The 16,377-nt window shown below is 48.5% G+C and overlaps 1 protein-coding gene across 5 annotated transcripts in view; it reads right to left on the bottom strand.

Moving 5' to 3' along the window:
- Window positions 1–16,377, bottom strand: part of LOC137788077 (rho guanine nucleotide exchange factor TIAM2-like) — an 85,655-nt gene that overhangs the window by 47,733 nt on the left and 21,545 nt on the right. Inside the window, exon 1 of one of the 5 annotated variants that reach the window (XM_068580896.1) lies at window positions 2,452–2,534. The exons of the other annotated variants lie outside the window; for them this stretch is intronic. The gene's annotated coding sequence lies outside the window, so the exon portion shown is untranslated. Of the gene's footprint in view, window positions 1–2,451; window positions 2,535–16,377 lie in introns of those variants that run through there. 5 annotated transcript variants of the gene reach the window in all.

Raw genomic sequence — 16,377 nt, 5'->3', positions numbered from 1 at the left:
CACTGAGCTGATCAGAGGATTAAGCAACACTGGCTCTGGTCGTCATGAGTTAAAGAGGGTGACAGCAGCACTGATACAGAGAAATAGTCTGGGCAATGCAACCCTGATGCCAATCCAAGCCGCTTTCCGCCAGTGACACACGAATAATTTCCGTCTTTGTCATGCTCGTTGAACTGGGACCAGGGTTCACGTGGACCCGAGGCAAATACAAGCCCATCGTGCTCATTGAGGTACGATCAACTGGTCCAACTGTGAGCATTTGAGTCCCCTTCATTGACCAAGAAACCTGCTGGAAAACTGGCATGTTTCTTCCTCAATTCCCCCGTTTGTCTTGCATGTGGAAGCTAAAAAAGGGAAGATGAAAATGATCTTAAGTCTTCCTCCATGAATGGAGCGTAACTAAACAATTCTCTCTCTGGGAGTAAAGACCAAGAGAAGCAGCTGCCGACAACACCAGGAGTCAGCATAATGCTGCTAGTCGAACTTGTCAGAGCGTTTCTTTTAAAAGCCCTTCATGCAAACTCCATTCACACCGAGCAGGGATGTGGGTGTAAAAAGGCTCAAAAGGCGTGCCAACGCACACACCTAAGGACACACACGTCTGCCTTCTGCTGCGACTTGAACTGCGGTATTGTGCGACTGGGAGAACAACAAGACAAGTCTTCCTTTTAGCTAAAAACCCAGTCTGAACTCTCCCTCCCTCTTTCCCCTTCAGTCCTCTGTTCTTGTCAATAGGGCTCCCTACAAGCCATCTGCTCTGGGGCCAAGGGACCGCTGCCACCCCAATGCCCCCTTCTACCTCCCCCCACCCTCCATGACCTGGCATTCTTCTCAGGCTGCCCCTTGATGACTCCCACGTAAGCTCCGTGTTTAGTCTGGCAGCGTGTGCGTCCGAGGCCTGCAGCTCGAGCGAACTGTGAGGAACGGGCCACACCTTGGCGCGGTATAAACAGTAGGAACATGGAGGTATTGTGTCGGGGGAAGAAAAGGCCCTTTTTCCGACCCGGAGACCACCGGGCATTTGGCGAACGGTAGCTCCAACCTCCGTCAAAAGTCGGAAGAACCACGTTTGTAATCCTGACCCTCGTGTCCTTGAATCTAAACTTGGGAGCCAAAGCGGGAGGAACAAACACTTGACACAGCAGTGTGAAACAACGGGCGATTCCCCAGACACCGCCGCCTCGCAGTAGCATCATGATGCTGTTAGTGCAGTTTCTTTAACCTACTCTCCCATAGAAGCTGGCAGATACAAATGCCTTTTTTTAATAGCTTACCGAAAGAAGTGCAATAATGCAGAAAATATGGGTTAATCGTGTGCTTCTCACCATCATAACTCCACAATGCAAGCAACAAATAAAAGAGAGGAATAATCTCATCCAGAAGGAAGCACCAGCCAGGTTTCATGTTTTTGAATTATGATGCTGTGAACTAGGAACATATGAGGTCATTTGTTATTGGAAGTGACTGTTAACACAATCACACTGCCTTCCTCCTGTCAAATCGCAGCCCATGGGACTTGTCTCTTATCACTTTCCTCTGGCGCCGTGACAACTGAGCTCTTAAAGGAGCGGTGTCCTTTAAGCTCCACTCTTTTTAGACGCGGCTTGAATTTACACTTGCGCAAAAAAAAAAAGAAGAAACAACCACGCAAGTTCTCTCCGGACACAAACAACAACAGGAAGTGAAGCAGAGAAGATAGAAGAACCAAAGAGTTCTTGTCGGTTGAACCAGATTTGAAGTATCCTGCGGTCGCTCGCTTGCGAGGAGTCAATCTATGAATCACTCGCTGAAAGCCCATATTACCGTGTGGTGGATTCAGCCAGAGCCACCATACATCCATCAAAGTGCTTGTTAAGTGTCTTTCGGACTTTTTCATTATACATTTAGAAGCTCTGCGCCTGGCTCCGGACCAAAAATGGCAAGGCAGCCTTCTGAAAGATTTATACATGTATGCCACTGCCATTCCAGAGCGATGCCAGGAAAATACAATTTCACAAACGGTTCTCTCATACGACGGGAAAGCACGGAGAGAGTATGTGAGACTTCAATGTGAGACACAAAGTTTAGACGAGGTAAGTTTGTCAAACTCATTTCTACTCTTAAAAGAATGTGAAGTCATGCAGAAGAGACTAACGCAGCGACGTGATGCAGCATGGGATTGTGAAGAGTCACTTTGTTGTATCTTCATGCACAAGGCTTACATGTGGCAGGCTTGTACAGCAGACCCCACACAGCAGAGATAAACACTGAAACACAAACTGCTATCTCACAGATACGGGTGGAACCTAAACAGCACTCACACATGCAAACACGCGGAGAAACCCCACACCTGTGGACGTGGACAATAGGAAGCACGATGCAACCTCTTCCCCTCGACCTCCTCTTAATCCAGTAAATAGGAAAAACAAAAAAGGGAGAGAGATAAAACACAGAGCCCGTAACATCCCTTACCTCTGTGGCCCGGGCTTTCATCTGAAAGCTCTTTGAACAACTTGCAAAGCAGAAATCTGGTGTTCTCTGATCTCAAAGTGGATTCTCCCTGCGAAGGCTCGCCGTGTCTTAAAGCAACACGCATCTGACTCACACACACACACACACACACCCAGACACGCTGGAGGACACGTGGAAACTCCCTCCCGGCTTCGAAAACGGCAGCCAATCACAGCCCTCCCAGGTGTAGCCCTGAGTAACGGAGCGCCAAGAGGAAAAAGCAGGAGAGCTGGGAGGAAAAAGTGAAAAAGTTCTCAACAGAAGGGCCCTCTCAGGAAGAGAAGGACGTTTTATAGCTCTCATCCATTTAGCGCCGCGCTGCAGAAAGGCTCCACTACTCGGCTGTGTTGTTTTTCCCTCTATCCTGCTTTTCCGTTGGCGAGGAGGAGGATGCGGGGCTCGTTACGGCCAAGGCGGTTTTCCATAGCCGTTTGAGGCGATTGGGCCAGACAAGCTGGCGTATAATGGCTGCAGCGCTGCCTGGGAGGCACTGGGGAGGGCGCTATGACTGGGGCGCTTGTCTGACCCTAAATACCACAATGACCCAAGGGCCAGGGAGGCAGCCAGCTACTGGGGAGGGAGACATTGAGTGTGTGTATAAACGTGCATATGCACGAGTGTGTGTGCGCCAGAGAAGAAGGAAGGGAAGAAAAAGAAGTCCAGCGAGCGAAGACAGGGGCTTGGTGCGAAAAAGAGGAAATTAAACAAGTGAGACCACAACACGGCTGAGGCGGGTCAAAGTTTCTAGAGGCCAAGAGCAGCCGAATGTGCATCTCCTTTTGAGGAGCCGATCAAAATACAAGAAAAGGAGTCAGAATCCTTCTCTGGAATTAGAATTTGTGAAAGTGTTGTGACTAAGACACATCCCAGCTCCCAGCGGAGACCAACTTCAGACCGCCGTCGCTCTAGAAAACACACACACACACACGCACACGTCTCCATTTTCGCCACGGTTCACATAACTGTGGTCGCGCAGTCAAACTGGACTCGCTCAGAAAGCCACGCCAGAACACAACACAGCATCCGAAGAGGTCCGCGAATGCGAGGCTGCTTCTAAAGCTGCGCCGCCAACTCTCTCGTGGGCCCACGTTCGTTCCAGAGGCGCCTCGAGCATCATCGACAACCCTCCAACAAATGGAAAACACAAGAGCCTCGGTGACTACACGCAATAGGGTTCCTTCTCCAGAAATTTATTCAAATTCTCGGCCTAAACAGCCATTCAAAGTCACGACCGTGCCACGCTTGTATGAGCAGCTGAGGAATAGTCGTCCCTCCTAGCCTGCTGCTTGACATAGAGACGTCAGCTCCGGGGCTCAGCGATTCATAATATAATATTCACCACGTCCAAACAACATTGTCAGCAACACAATAGTCCTCGTGGCCGAGTCGGCGCTCCTCTCAAAGCCTTTTGTCCGGCTGTAAATGGAGGCTGCTAAAAGGTGGGTCAACAACAAGCTGAGCGAGACTAAGAGGCATGAAAAGAGAAGAAAAAAAAAAAGAAAAGAGAAGGCAGGGAGGCTCTGTGCTGCATATTCATACAGAGCAGATGTCGAGTCTAATTCCACGAGGCAAAGTGATCTGACCACTAATTAAGATCAATTAAGGCCCCAAGAAGCCAAATCAAATCCCTTAATATCTAAGATACAGTTTGTTTCTGAAGGTCGCATTACACGACATGGTGATGATGAGGCAATTACTCATGTGTCCTTTTTCTGTCTGTGCCTACCTTATAACTAAGACAGCACAGGAAGAGGGGAAAAAAGAAAAAGGCGCATCCAACGGGCTTTGACGTGGAGGAAATCGAGAGAGCTCCTGTTGAGTGCGTGGCTACACGGGTTTCAAAGAGCTTATCAGCAGAGCTTTGCTTTGCTGCTTTGGGATAAAGCTTTCAAAATCCTCACTGACACCGAGGTCTAAGATGATTCCCGATGGCCCAATAATGGCAGTGTGACAAAAACCCAGGTCCCTCATAGAAGGTCGAGACTCGCCACAAACATTACGCCACGAAGCATCTCGCGTAGCGGAAGTACTTTCCTCGTAAATAATGATTCATGTGAAATGCATCGACTGTGTCACATTTACCTCGCGCATCGATTTCTTGCGATAATTCATCCTCGGATGAAAAAACTCCCACTGGTCGAGTGATGCTGATGGGGCTGGCGAATGCCGCGGAGAACGAGTCGCGGGGAGCAATAGGAGTTTTCAGTGAGCGTGCTAATATTTCTCTTCTCTGCCTCACAAGCAGCATGATGGAGTCAGTCTCATAGCTGGAGGCCGTTTATGGTTTGATGCCATTGATTATGCTGCTCACTGGGGACTGCAGTCTGCGGCAATTTGTGAACGGAGCGTCCATTGGGGAGGAAGTTAATTGATCTTAATTGCTCAGAGAATAGCGGACCGTCTCACCCAGACGTATGGATTTAAATGGAAACGCAGTGGAAATAAGAGCTGGGCGGCCGGAGGGGTCGAGGGTGTCGACTGATGGAATTCACATGCGATGGAATGCTCGAGGTCAGGGTGAAAGGTCAAGGCTTTTGTGTGGCGCTCGTCTTCCACCCACAACGTACTCCATCACTTTAACAATTTAGCTAGGAGGTAGCTTACAAGATAAGATCATATCTTCATGAACTGAACTCTTTGCATGGAGACAATTAAAGGGTTCCTAAATGTGAAACTGCCCCACATTATAAAGTTTACTTTCAACAGAAGGTGTTTGAAAAAAAAATTTAAAAACTGAATGGGAAAAAACAAAAAGGAAACAAAATCTGGGAAAGTAAAATGTGTGTTTCTCATGTTCCGTGAATCAGAGGTCATCCCTCCCACTATCTATCCCCTATCCCGTCTCCTCCGCCTCCTCATTCCTCCGTCCCTCACAGTGAAGTCTGTTCAGCCTCCGCTGCTGCCAGCTCAGCTCAGTTTCTGCACATTGGCGCTGCTGCCAGGCAAGACGCCCCAAAACACTGCAACTCTGACAGTCTCGACTTGAAATTAGCCAGAATGCGTCGCTGCTCTCTGCTCACAAAAGAGGAGTGACACGTTGCTGTGTGTGTGCGTGCGTGTGTGTGTGTGTACGAGAGGATAATGCCGGAGGGTTCATCCTCCGCCAACAGTGGTAGTGTAGAAAACTACGGGAAGTGTGGTGTAAACATCTTCTGATGTTTTGTTTAAGGGAGACACTGCCTCAGAACATCCTCAAGGGGGTGTCAGTACCCATATGCTGCTTACTAGTGTGTGTGTGTGTGTGTGTGTGTGTGTGTGTGTGTGTGTGTGTGTACACTTTTATATCAGCATGTTTTGAGTGGCAGAGGGAGTAAGGGGCGAACAGCTCCCACAAAGACATGGAGCGTGAGTGTGTGTGTGTGTGTGTGTGTGTGTGTGTGTGTGTGTGTGTGTGTGTGTGTGTGTGTTTGAGATCCGGCAAACAGCTGGAAGACTGCAGGTGCAAATCAGCTTTCCATCAGCTTCTCTACTAATTAAGCAGCTTAATGGACAGAAGGAGGTCATTTTGAGGGTTAAACCTGTGAAAGAAGGAGGAACAGACGTGCACACACACTTGCGCGTACACACACACCCACACACAGCGTGTAATTGAACCTGATCCAGCGCTGCAGTATCTTTGGCTTTAGGGCTCACTATTATTCACATCATTGTATTCTCTGGTGCAATCATTATGCTCTCTCACACACAAGTCAACATCTGTGCAGCAGTGGATCATCTCAGCAAAGTTTATTCAGTTTCATGCTGTTTGTCACGTAGTCAAAATAAATGCTGGGAGTGATAGTAGAAGTGATATGAGATAAGAGACCCACGGGCTCTCGGGAAAACAAGCCGGCGCTGGCCCTGGAAGACGGGGCAAAGCACGACGACTTCCTCGCAACAAAGGGTGAAAGAGAGATACCTAATTATCTCCCTGCCGATAGGAGATGGGGAGACAAAAAGTGCGCTCAAGGCGGAGAGAAAAGAGAAAAGAGGAGCGACCGGTTTGATTAGTAACCTTCAGGAAGGTCAGTTTGAATCCTTGGCGTCATCAATACCAAACCAAACCCTTTTCCTCCTCAACTTTTTGAGCACACGAGTGCGAAACGCCTGCACAATGCACCTGCATTAAAACCCAAACTGTATTATCTCCCCGGGAATTGACTGTGGCTGTCCTTTGTGCGCTGCAGGATAATCTGTCACACGCGGCGTGGTGTGAGCTCTAGTGATTAATACGATCAGCCCCCGACTCACTCACTCATTACCATAGCAATAGCCGCTGTAGTGTACTGCGGCAGCCGTGCAAGACACTCTCCAGGCTCCCCGAGGTGATCCATCAGAGATCACTGACCAATGCGGTGCAACGTCGGTCGCGTGGAGCCAGCTGCTGGAGGTCACGGAGCATCGGCAGAGGTCTACGGGGAAACAATGAGGTGTTGGGAGGATTTGGGAGCAGGTAGGAGACGTGTGCATGCGCGGCAATCGATGGGTCTTGCGCAAAGGGCAGGAGTCACACGTGCACGTCCCGAACCTCAAAACCATGAAGGCGAAACACGCAGCGGCATTAAACAAGTCAACGGCAGGAAAAAAAAAGAAGAAAAGTGAGGGAGCGGAAATCGATTCATCTGCGTTTTGAAAAGGGCGCAGGGAATCGCTCAAAGTGCCCCAGACGTGAACGAGCACCATAAGAATCTCATCAAAATGACGTGCGGTTGGTGGAGACAGCTCTATATGGGGTAGTAGGGCAAACAACCAAAGCCTGGCTTTGTCCCAGCAGACACACACACACACACACACACAAAAGCACACAGATACACACCTGCTAAGATGGCATATACTGCCGCAGGGGAGGGCCAAGCACTCTGCATCCAGATGCTCTGTTGGTATATGTGTGAGTGAGTGTGTGGCTTCCCATCCATCACTGCCACAGACATGCATTAATCCCTCTCTGCATTCTTGAGGAGCTCTGACGCCAGAGGGAGCTTGCCCTTGTGGCCTCCCCCACCCCTGGGTGTAGAGCAGCCCACAGTCCGCTACGGAGCAGCTTCTTTGCCCGCTGCAAAAAGTCTAAAAACTTCATTCACAAATGTGTTGGCACTGTGGGAGCCGACGGATCGCCAACACGTGATGGGAAGAGCCAGAGGACAGGGTGACGCTAATGGATATGGTAATTCAAACGTTATTGCCGTATGCCAAGGCGAGCCATACGCTCATGGTGAACGAGCACTCCAACTGGCAACGGGGTCTGCCTTTATGGCCCATTAAGGGCCAGAGTGCCAATCACGGCGGGGCCAAAATGGCCACGGATCACTCCGCTCGCTCTGATCCCATTCATCGTGCAGGTGAGGAGACCATCTGACGGATAACACAAGCGAACAAAAAAAAAGAAAAATGATAGGAGGTAGGTGAGAAATACACAGACCGGGTCATAGCAATTGTTGGTACTTGCTCAGCACTTCCTGCACCGTTAATGCATTGCGGTCACGTCTGCTAAAGCCGTGGACTGTGACGAACCGACAGGTGAAAGCTCTAAGTCTATTAGTGGTGGGAAGACTAGTCTGGGCCTGTCTGGTTGGTTTGCTCATTGCGGTCAGGGCTTAGGATAGATAACAAGAGGGCTGATGCTCAGTTAGCCATTAAAGGCCATTACCTGAGGCAATTACAGTCCATATTAAAGCATTTCTTTGACCACAATGACAGGTCTGAAAGACTGCTTCTGTTAAGTGCTCAGGGTGGCTTTTAGCCGGTGAGAACATCATCCACACGAGGCGGATCAGTCAATGCGGCGCAACAAAATGTCCACGTTAGCATGAGGTAACTCAGTGCCAATCAAAGTCCTTTTTCATGCAGCAAAGCTGCCCGAGATCGATTTTGCTCCGCCTCGTTTCCACACGCTGGGAAATTGTCTGAAACAAGTGAAACGGAACTACAAAACAAGCAGGATTAGCCGCGTCTCCCAGAATGGCGGATTAACTCTTTTAAAAGTAATTTCCGTGACCTTTTTTTTGTAGCGGCGAATCCGAACCCCAACACAAATGCATTAGACGACGCGGGAATGCAATTAATTTCTTTTTTTTTTTTTTTTTTATAATATGAAAATGAATGTGAGGCTTCAGAAGAAAACAGCTTTAGTATTCTCATCACACCGTTGAGCCTGTGCGAGACAAACATAGGACTACATCCTCGTCTCCAGCCGAGCGGAGTGGAGCCAGGCGAGCGGCTGGAGATGGCAGGATAATGCGGTGAGGCTGTCAGCATCGGGTCATGGACCTACATCAGAGCCCTGTAAACACTGGGCCACGGTCTGGACGGCTAAATAAACCATCCATCAGGTGGAATCAACCCTGTTTGGACACGTTCCGCTCTACCTGGAGCCTACATGCATGCTTGTTTACATACACGTCGCGTATAAAATGTCCTTAAAACACTGGTGCGGCTTCTAAAAAAGGAAGAAGCGCACTTAAAGCACAGCTTTGGTAAACAGTGTGGAGCTCACATGCAATGAAAGCGTGTGTAAATCTCCACGTAAAGTAACCTCTGACGTTAAGCTGCTCACAGCTACTGGCTCTCCCCAGAAGAAAGGGGGGGGGGGGATTACTGAAATGCTGCGCTGAGCTGGCTGTTGATCAAAAAGGTGGGTAAATTCCCAAAGTAATAAAGTCAAAAATGTAAAGTTATGAAATAAGACCAGCTGGGTGCGATCTCGCTTTTTTACAGGCGAGCGAGAGCGCTACAGCCCCGGTTATCATCAACCAAGACAATGTGTTTTATTGCAGCGTCGAGCCCAGCTGGAAGACGCGATATACAGTTACTGTTACTGTCCGCGGCAGCCTTACATGTAAGAGAGGAGAAATCTGAGCTAGACTGTCTGCTCAGCATCCTGAAGGCACTGGTGATGGGTAAGACAGCTGGTAAGGAGCCAGGCACACACACACACACACACACAAACAGAGACACACACACACACAGACACACTTTACTCATCACATGAGCCAGTTGTGGATGTGTGAGGCTTCTTTGTGTAAACATGCATGCTCTTAAATATCTCATCTGATGTACAGGCAGGGAACAATGTGCACACATATACACACACACACACACACACACACACACACACACACACACACACACACAGACAGAGAAAGTATTGTACAGATTTGTAATTTGATTAAAGGTAATCTGCTATAAAACATCAAAACAAAGATTTTAAACAATCTCGACGGACTTCATTTCATCACGACAGCAAACAAACAACCACACCTTGTTGTAGAAAGACAAGAAATCCTGAGCGGCTCAGCAGTGAAGTGTGTTTTTTTGTGGGGTGTCAGAAATAAGGTTAAACCGGACACATGGTGCCGGAGAAGAATTCAACGCTCAAAAACAGGTTTGACACCTGTGGCGAGTGTGGACACACCTTTGTCTGTCTCTTTCCCAGCGAATGTTTTAGTGCACAACCCCTGCCCTAGTTGTATCCTAGATTAACATGTAATTCATTGAAGTGTTGTTGATTGTTGCATCGCTTGGTCAAAATGTGCGTGTGCTGGTTTGTGCCTTTGTCTCCCGACTGCTTTTCATTTCCAAGTAGAAACTGATTTCGCGGCAGGAATTCTGCAACGCTCGCTCTAAAAAGGAGCCCAAATGTCAAAAGGTGAGATTACATTTCACCCTTGAATAGTCGCAAGAAATTAGCTGGGAGCCAGCATCGAGCTGTAATCCAGAACAGGTGCTCGACGTGAGCACGCGGGCCGTGCTGTGTTTAAGTGGGGAGAGTTAAATAAACGCGACAACAAAGACTGGCCCTTCGCTGGCCGCAGGAAAAACACCTAAACCAGTTTCTCTAGTCACGCGGATACAGGGCTAACGTGGGCTAATGCGATTGCGGCAGAAAAGGTCGCAGACAAATCTTTGCAAAACAAACTCCTTTGTCCGGCCTCGCAAAGCCTTTCCGCTCAGGAATGTAGTTCCTAAAGACCTGATGAAGACAGAGACGAGCCAATACGGGCACCGGATGGCGCTTTCTCCACGGGCACGGCGAGGCTCGGCTAAACGCGAGCAGCTGTGCCACATGTGCACCGCTTTTACCGACACGATTAAATTAAGGCCCCTGCCAAACTCATTATTATCCCATCCATACGGGGAGGCTCAAGAATGCCAATGAGGACCGCGCTCATTATGCAGTCGTCATGCACAGTGCCCAAGAGAGAAACGAGCACTTTCACACGATCGCAGGCCGTGAATCAACAGCATATTCCGGCTGACGGGCTTCTCCGCGGGTCATCAAAAAAAGTTATACGCCCAGCATTTCATTTTTTATTCTGTTAAATACATTCATCCGCCAATCGAATTACAGCCAACGGGCAGATGCGACTGCTCGGTGAGGTCCCACAGGACGGGCTGGTGGAATCGACAGGCAGATGCTCCCACCAGCCGAGGTCACGAGAGGTCAAGCTGTTCCATTATGAGAGGACAAGGGTGGTATTTATTCACAGCCCTCTCCGCCTAAGCAGGGCCGGGCTTAGAGCGAATGGAGATGGATACTTAACCCTTGAGGCAACCGGCTGACAACAATCCATCCACTGTTTCCCTCATTACTGGGGAAGATTCGGAAACGGTTCCTTCCACACCCACTGATAGGAAGGTACGAGAGGAAAAGAAAGGCGGAAAGAAAGTTGCTGCAGAAACACACAGACTATCCGCCGGCTGACTGATCAAGAGAAAGAGCCGCCACCCAGGCGAGATGATATCAAAAGAATAGACACAAGGGGTGTTCTGACAACACTCGCTGCACTGCAACCCACTTTAAACAGCAATCATGACCACAGAGGCACATAGTGGTGTAAACAATCCAACCTGACCCGACTTGTCTGCAGAGTCTTTGAGGTTGCTTTGTCTACATCAAAGCGGCTCGGATGTACCCCTGCATACAGCATATAGAAGAGGATACCAAACTCAACGTTTTTCCAAGCTGTGTGTGTGTGTGTGTGTGTGGGGGCGAACGTAGCATGGCCTTGGACTCCTGTGGCTAGCCAAAGTGTAGCACACAGCGTGCCAACAGGCCCAGACGTTAGGCACGATGATATGGATGCTGGGAAAAGATCGGAAAGAATGAGTGCAGTCTTCCAGCTTGTTAAAATGCTTGTTGGCGCAGAAAGAGAAAAAAAAAAAAGCCTGTGGCATTGTATGATAGCATGATTAGCAAAAGCAGGAGGCATGTCTGGGACCAAATATGAGCACTTAGGCAATCCCCCTTAGAGAAAGAGACACACACAATGATCATTCAGAAAAGCTGCCCAATGACTTATGGCCCACTTTTGCTTATGGATGCCATTGAAAAACCCAAAAAGTTGAAATTAATTAAGGCTTTTAACATCTTATTTAAAAATGTCATCAGCTTCAGGAAAACTGAACGCATGATTCATCAGGTGAAAGGACAGAACACAGAGAGGGAAATGATGGATGAGGCCAGTGATACGACCGGACTGTGTAAGTACAGCTCCTCAAACAGCAGCAATCATTACCCGTCAGGAAACCCCAGTTCCTGGCATTTCTCAACATTGTTATTATTAGTTTGAGCCTGGGCATGCCAGTATGAACTTGCACACTGTATAATATTGCTATTAGTCTGAAAATGTAAAAAAAAAAAAAAAAAAGGCAACCACAAGTTTCCAGGCTCCACGCGAGCAGACCACAGGGCTTGCCGCTGGAGACAAAAACCGCTCGCTCAAACACACACACAAGATTACTAGTGAGGAGCGCCTAAAGAGACACGGGCGGTTTTCAAAATAGCTTCAAGAAAACATCACAGTTATTAAAGTCTTTTTTATCATTTTTTGCAGTTAGACTCTCTGACGGCCAGAGACACAGACATCAGAAGTGAGAGAATTGGCAGCAGCTGATTAAACTGTCTCAGCCAGACCATTGATGCCCGAGGCCAAATAAGTGAAATTAAGCTTCTCGTACTTTTTGTACTGAGAGAAATAACGAATCGCAACAACCTAGACACGAAGCCAGCGACATCAGCCACCTATTAGTCACCAGTCAGGGCGTGCTCCTTGGATTACTAACCTCATGAGGCTGTGAATAAATGATTTCACCCTCCAAGGGGGGAAATGATTTATAATGAATGACTTCACCGCTGTGCACATTCACTTTACACACCATGCTGTCAAATGCAAGGCGAATATCAATGAGGGGAGACAAATGCTCTCAAAAGGTGTTTTTTTTTCTACCTCTTCTTTTTTGATATGCGAGCAGAAGGCTTCTCATCATAAAAGCAGATGAGTTATGGATCAAAACTTTCGTCCAACAGGCGGTTCACACACGGTTACTACATCGACATGGACCATGGAGGCTTTGAGAGAGAGTAATGCCTGAGTACCACAGAGTTCTTGTTATTCAGCTAGAAAGAATGCAGGCCCAAGAGCTGCTGTACAACATGTGCGCCACAAACTGCTACAGCGATTTTCTCATCTGCACACACGCACACGTACGCAGGGGATATGTGCATCACTGTTAGCAGTGAGTCAGTCGCTCCTCTCTTACCACAGAGAGCCAGTCTAAACTGTAGACACTGCACGACTACATCACCGTCTACTTCCAGGGAGATCCATGTGGAAAAGCCAACGAGGGTCCTGTTGAGTGGGTTAAACCACGAGGGAGGTTTGGGTGAGATGACCCATACCGGTGCTAGCTTGCCATGTGCTGGCCATGATGAGAGTGCAGCAAAGCTCACAAAGTATAACCAAAGAGACAAGCTTTTTTTTTTTGGTCCTGTTCTATGCGTCTTTGCTTTCACACCAGGGAGCCATGGTTATTGATAATAATTGATTAGCTCATTGGCCTTTAAGTTTAGATTTAGATGGGAAGTCTCTGAGCAGTGTACGGAGCTTGAGGCGGGATACGGTTCGCTTGGAAACTGAAATCAGGGTGAACCAGCTTGCCTGGCTTTGTTCAAGAAATCTGCCTTTGAGCACCCTTCAGACTTATTGCAGTGTGCGCTTAGACCCTTCGATAACCTTTTTCTTTTCTTTTTTTTTTTCCTCTATCAAAGCAGTGATCTTGGACAGAGGGACCAGGAACAGATCAGCTGGAGTCTATAAACCAAGCAGTTCCTTTCTTGGCTGCAGCACCTTTAATAACATTAGGATCGAGCTGCGGACACTTTAGGAGTCACCATCTCCAATGACAGCTGAATGTCAAACTACAGTAATAGCCTGCAGTATCCCTGTACACACACGCGTGTCGACTGGTGAACCGGTTGCCCTCCATTTCCTCTCTACCGTCATTCCTTACGGTTTCAGGATTTGGCACCATTGCATTGGTATTCTCTGAGTGGCAACTGGCAAGTTTTCTTTTTTTTACAATCTTCTTGACATGACTGTGAACCCGGAGATAAAACTTTTTTAAAAAGTAGCATTTATGAGTGGCCCGGCACTGTAACACAGTTTGAAGAAGAAGAGATGAAGCATTAATATTGCAGGGCTGTCCCGGGTCGCAACAAGCTGAACAGCGACCTGCACTCCGCGTAATTTGCTTGACTTGGCATCAGCCCATGGAGGAACCTGCCGGCGATAAGATTGACCTGCTTGACTTTGTATGAATGCCGTGCTCTTGTGTAATTTGTGGTGGGGGAGGTGATTTGATGGCGTGCCAGGTGCGGCAGAACTGGGAAGCCACAATGATGAGAAAGACACAGGTTTCTCCTCTCAACACTGGCGTGTACAAAGCCGACTGGGAGGAAAAGTCCAGACTGTCCGTTGCACCTGCGGCCATCGACTGCGGAAAAGCCACGCAAGCCGCGTGCCGTGCAGCCCCCCGGTGACGTGGGGGGTTTGCGAGCCAGGCGCTGCGAGCCCGTGAGCCAGAGCGAGTGAACGCCAGAGTCGAGCAGCTCTTGTGCAACCGCAGAGAAAAGTGAAGCTGGACGGGTTTTTGCTCTGGGCGAGGAGGATACCCAAGTCGACCATAGTGAGAAATGGAGAACTGTGAGTCGATCTTTGGGCATCCAGAGGGTGCTGTAAAAACAAACAAGGCCACACACACACTGGCCGATAAACCACTTGGCTTCCCTTACATCTTGGACGTGATGCATAATATTACTACTCTGTTGCCATTTCACAGAGGCGTAGCCTGCAAAGAGCGATTAAGCGGATAAAAACATTCCGAAAACTGCAGTTTTCTTTGCCCTTATCTTGACACGCTTTACATCCTTTACCGTCTGACAGCTCAGGCCTGTCGGCCAAATAAGCCCTGACGATGATATCGCCCCAGGAAACAGGGGTTTCTTTTGTGGATACATTTAGCTCTTTTTTTTCGAGAAAGCTTTAATTGAGCGTGTTCGCTGAGTGGATGCCAGGATTGCCGGAGACCCAACGCAATCAGGACCCTGCCTCTGTTTACGCTGGCCGGACGCCAAATGACTGAGCCAACATGACAAGACCCGGAGACTGAGAAGTGGAGAAAAGATCTTGCTCGGAGATCAAAACATTCTGCCGAAGCAGGGAGGGCGAGGGGGGCTGGACAGTGAGAGGAGAGCTAATGAGCCTAAAAGTGTTCCTCAACAGAACCCAAATACACCGGCTGCCAACGACCCTCCCCGATGCACTTCATGTGTGATACAAAGCTCAGGCAACTGTGCCGATATGGGCACGTCATGCCTGGTGCAGTACAGTGGCACAAGCTCCTGAGCAAGCAAAAGAGGGGGAACAACGTCAGTACCTTGAGGGAGTGCAGACTTACAGCAATGTTTGTGTTGTCACATATTGGTGCTGGAAGTAGACTATAAGGAATGCACTGGATCCAAAGCTGGATCCACGTGTGGTCATTGATAGATCTGTGCGCACACTCTTCCCACCTGCCCTTTCTGACAGTGTGGTACTAGGATTTATCATTTTTCATCAATCAGAAGAGTCCCATCCTGATGGGATAATGATCAGGCCACGGGGATGCAGAAAGTTGTTATCTAATTAACTATAATTTTTAAAAAGCGCAGAGGGATCTGGCACAATAAATACCACGCCGTTCAAAGACACGGGCACGGCTTTAATTATTTAATAGATGATGCAGAATACATTAGCAGAATCAATCGCCTGGCTTGAATTGGTGCACGATGCCTCAGAAGTTGGTGGGCTTCCTAGCTCCCATCGGAAGAAGAAGAAGAAGAAAGTATTCATTATTAAATCCCCTTGGGGAAATTGGTCTCTGCATTAAACCCATCCTTAGTTATTAAGGAGCAGTGTGCTGCTGGGAACAACTGGGGGTTGAGTGTCTCGCTGCAGGACACTTCAACAGGGGATCGAACCTTGTGGTGTCAGAAAGACCACTCTCCAAATGAGCTACAGCCGCCACTACAGACGTTTTGTCCCCTATCAGAGACAAAAGGAAAGTCAGTCTCCACCCACTGATGAGCAGGTGGGATGTGCTGAGTAAATGTGTACCCAGTGTTCACTCCATCCACCCATCCATCATAAGGGGGGGATGAAGGGGGGCAACACAAGTCACATAGTGCCAACTGAAACATCCAAGCAACAAGCACTTTGGGCTGTAGCACCAGCTGTGTTTGCCTTCCTAATCGGGCAAGGGTAGTAAGGAAGACCGTATGGCTGGTGGGTCTAGGTAGGGCAGATCAATCTCAATTTCTATTGTTATGAGGATTGACCTGTAGCCAAGCAAGCGGGGGAGGAGGGGGCTTCCTATTCAACAGGGCTGTTGATTGCCTGAAGCGTGCCGTCTTTTGAAAGTGTAAGAAAAGCAAGATGTCTTGCGCACACAGGCCAATAAGAGACGTGATGCAACTCGACCGTCTCCAGCTTGAAGACATGATCAAAAAGGTTTCAACCGTATTTTCCACACGGCAGCCACATGCTCGAAGATTATGTTGTGAGGATCAAAGAAATCTCTCTCACACACACA

This window comes from Clinocottus analis, unplaced genomic scaffold, assembly GCF_023055335.1.
Source record: "Clinocottus analis isolate CAN_PGR_092001 unplaced genomic scaffold, fCliAna1.0.p SCAF_17, whole genome shotgun sequence".
NCBI classification, from domain to species: Eukaryota; Metazoa; Chordata; class Actinopteri; order Perciformes; family Cottidae; genus Clinocottus; species Clinocottus analis.
Note: the sequence above shows the minus strand (reverse complement) of the source record. Positions and strands in the feature narration are given on the sequence as shown.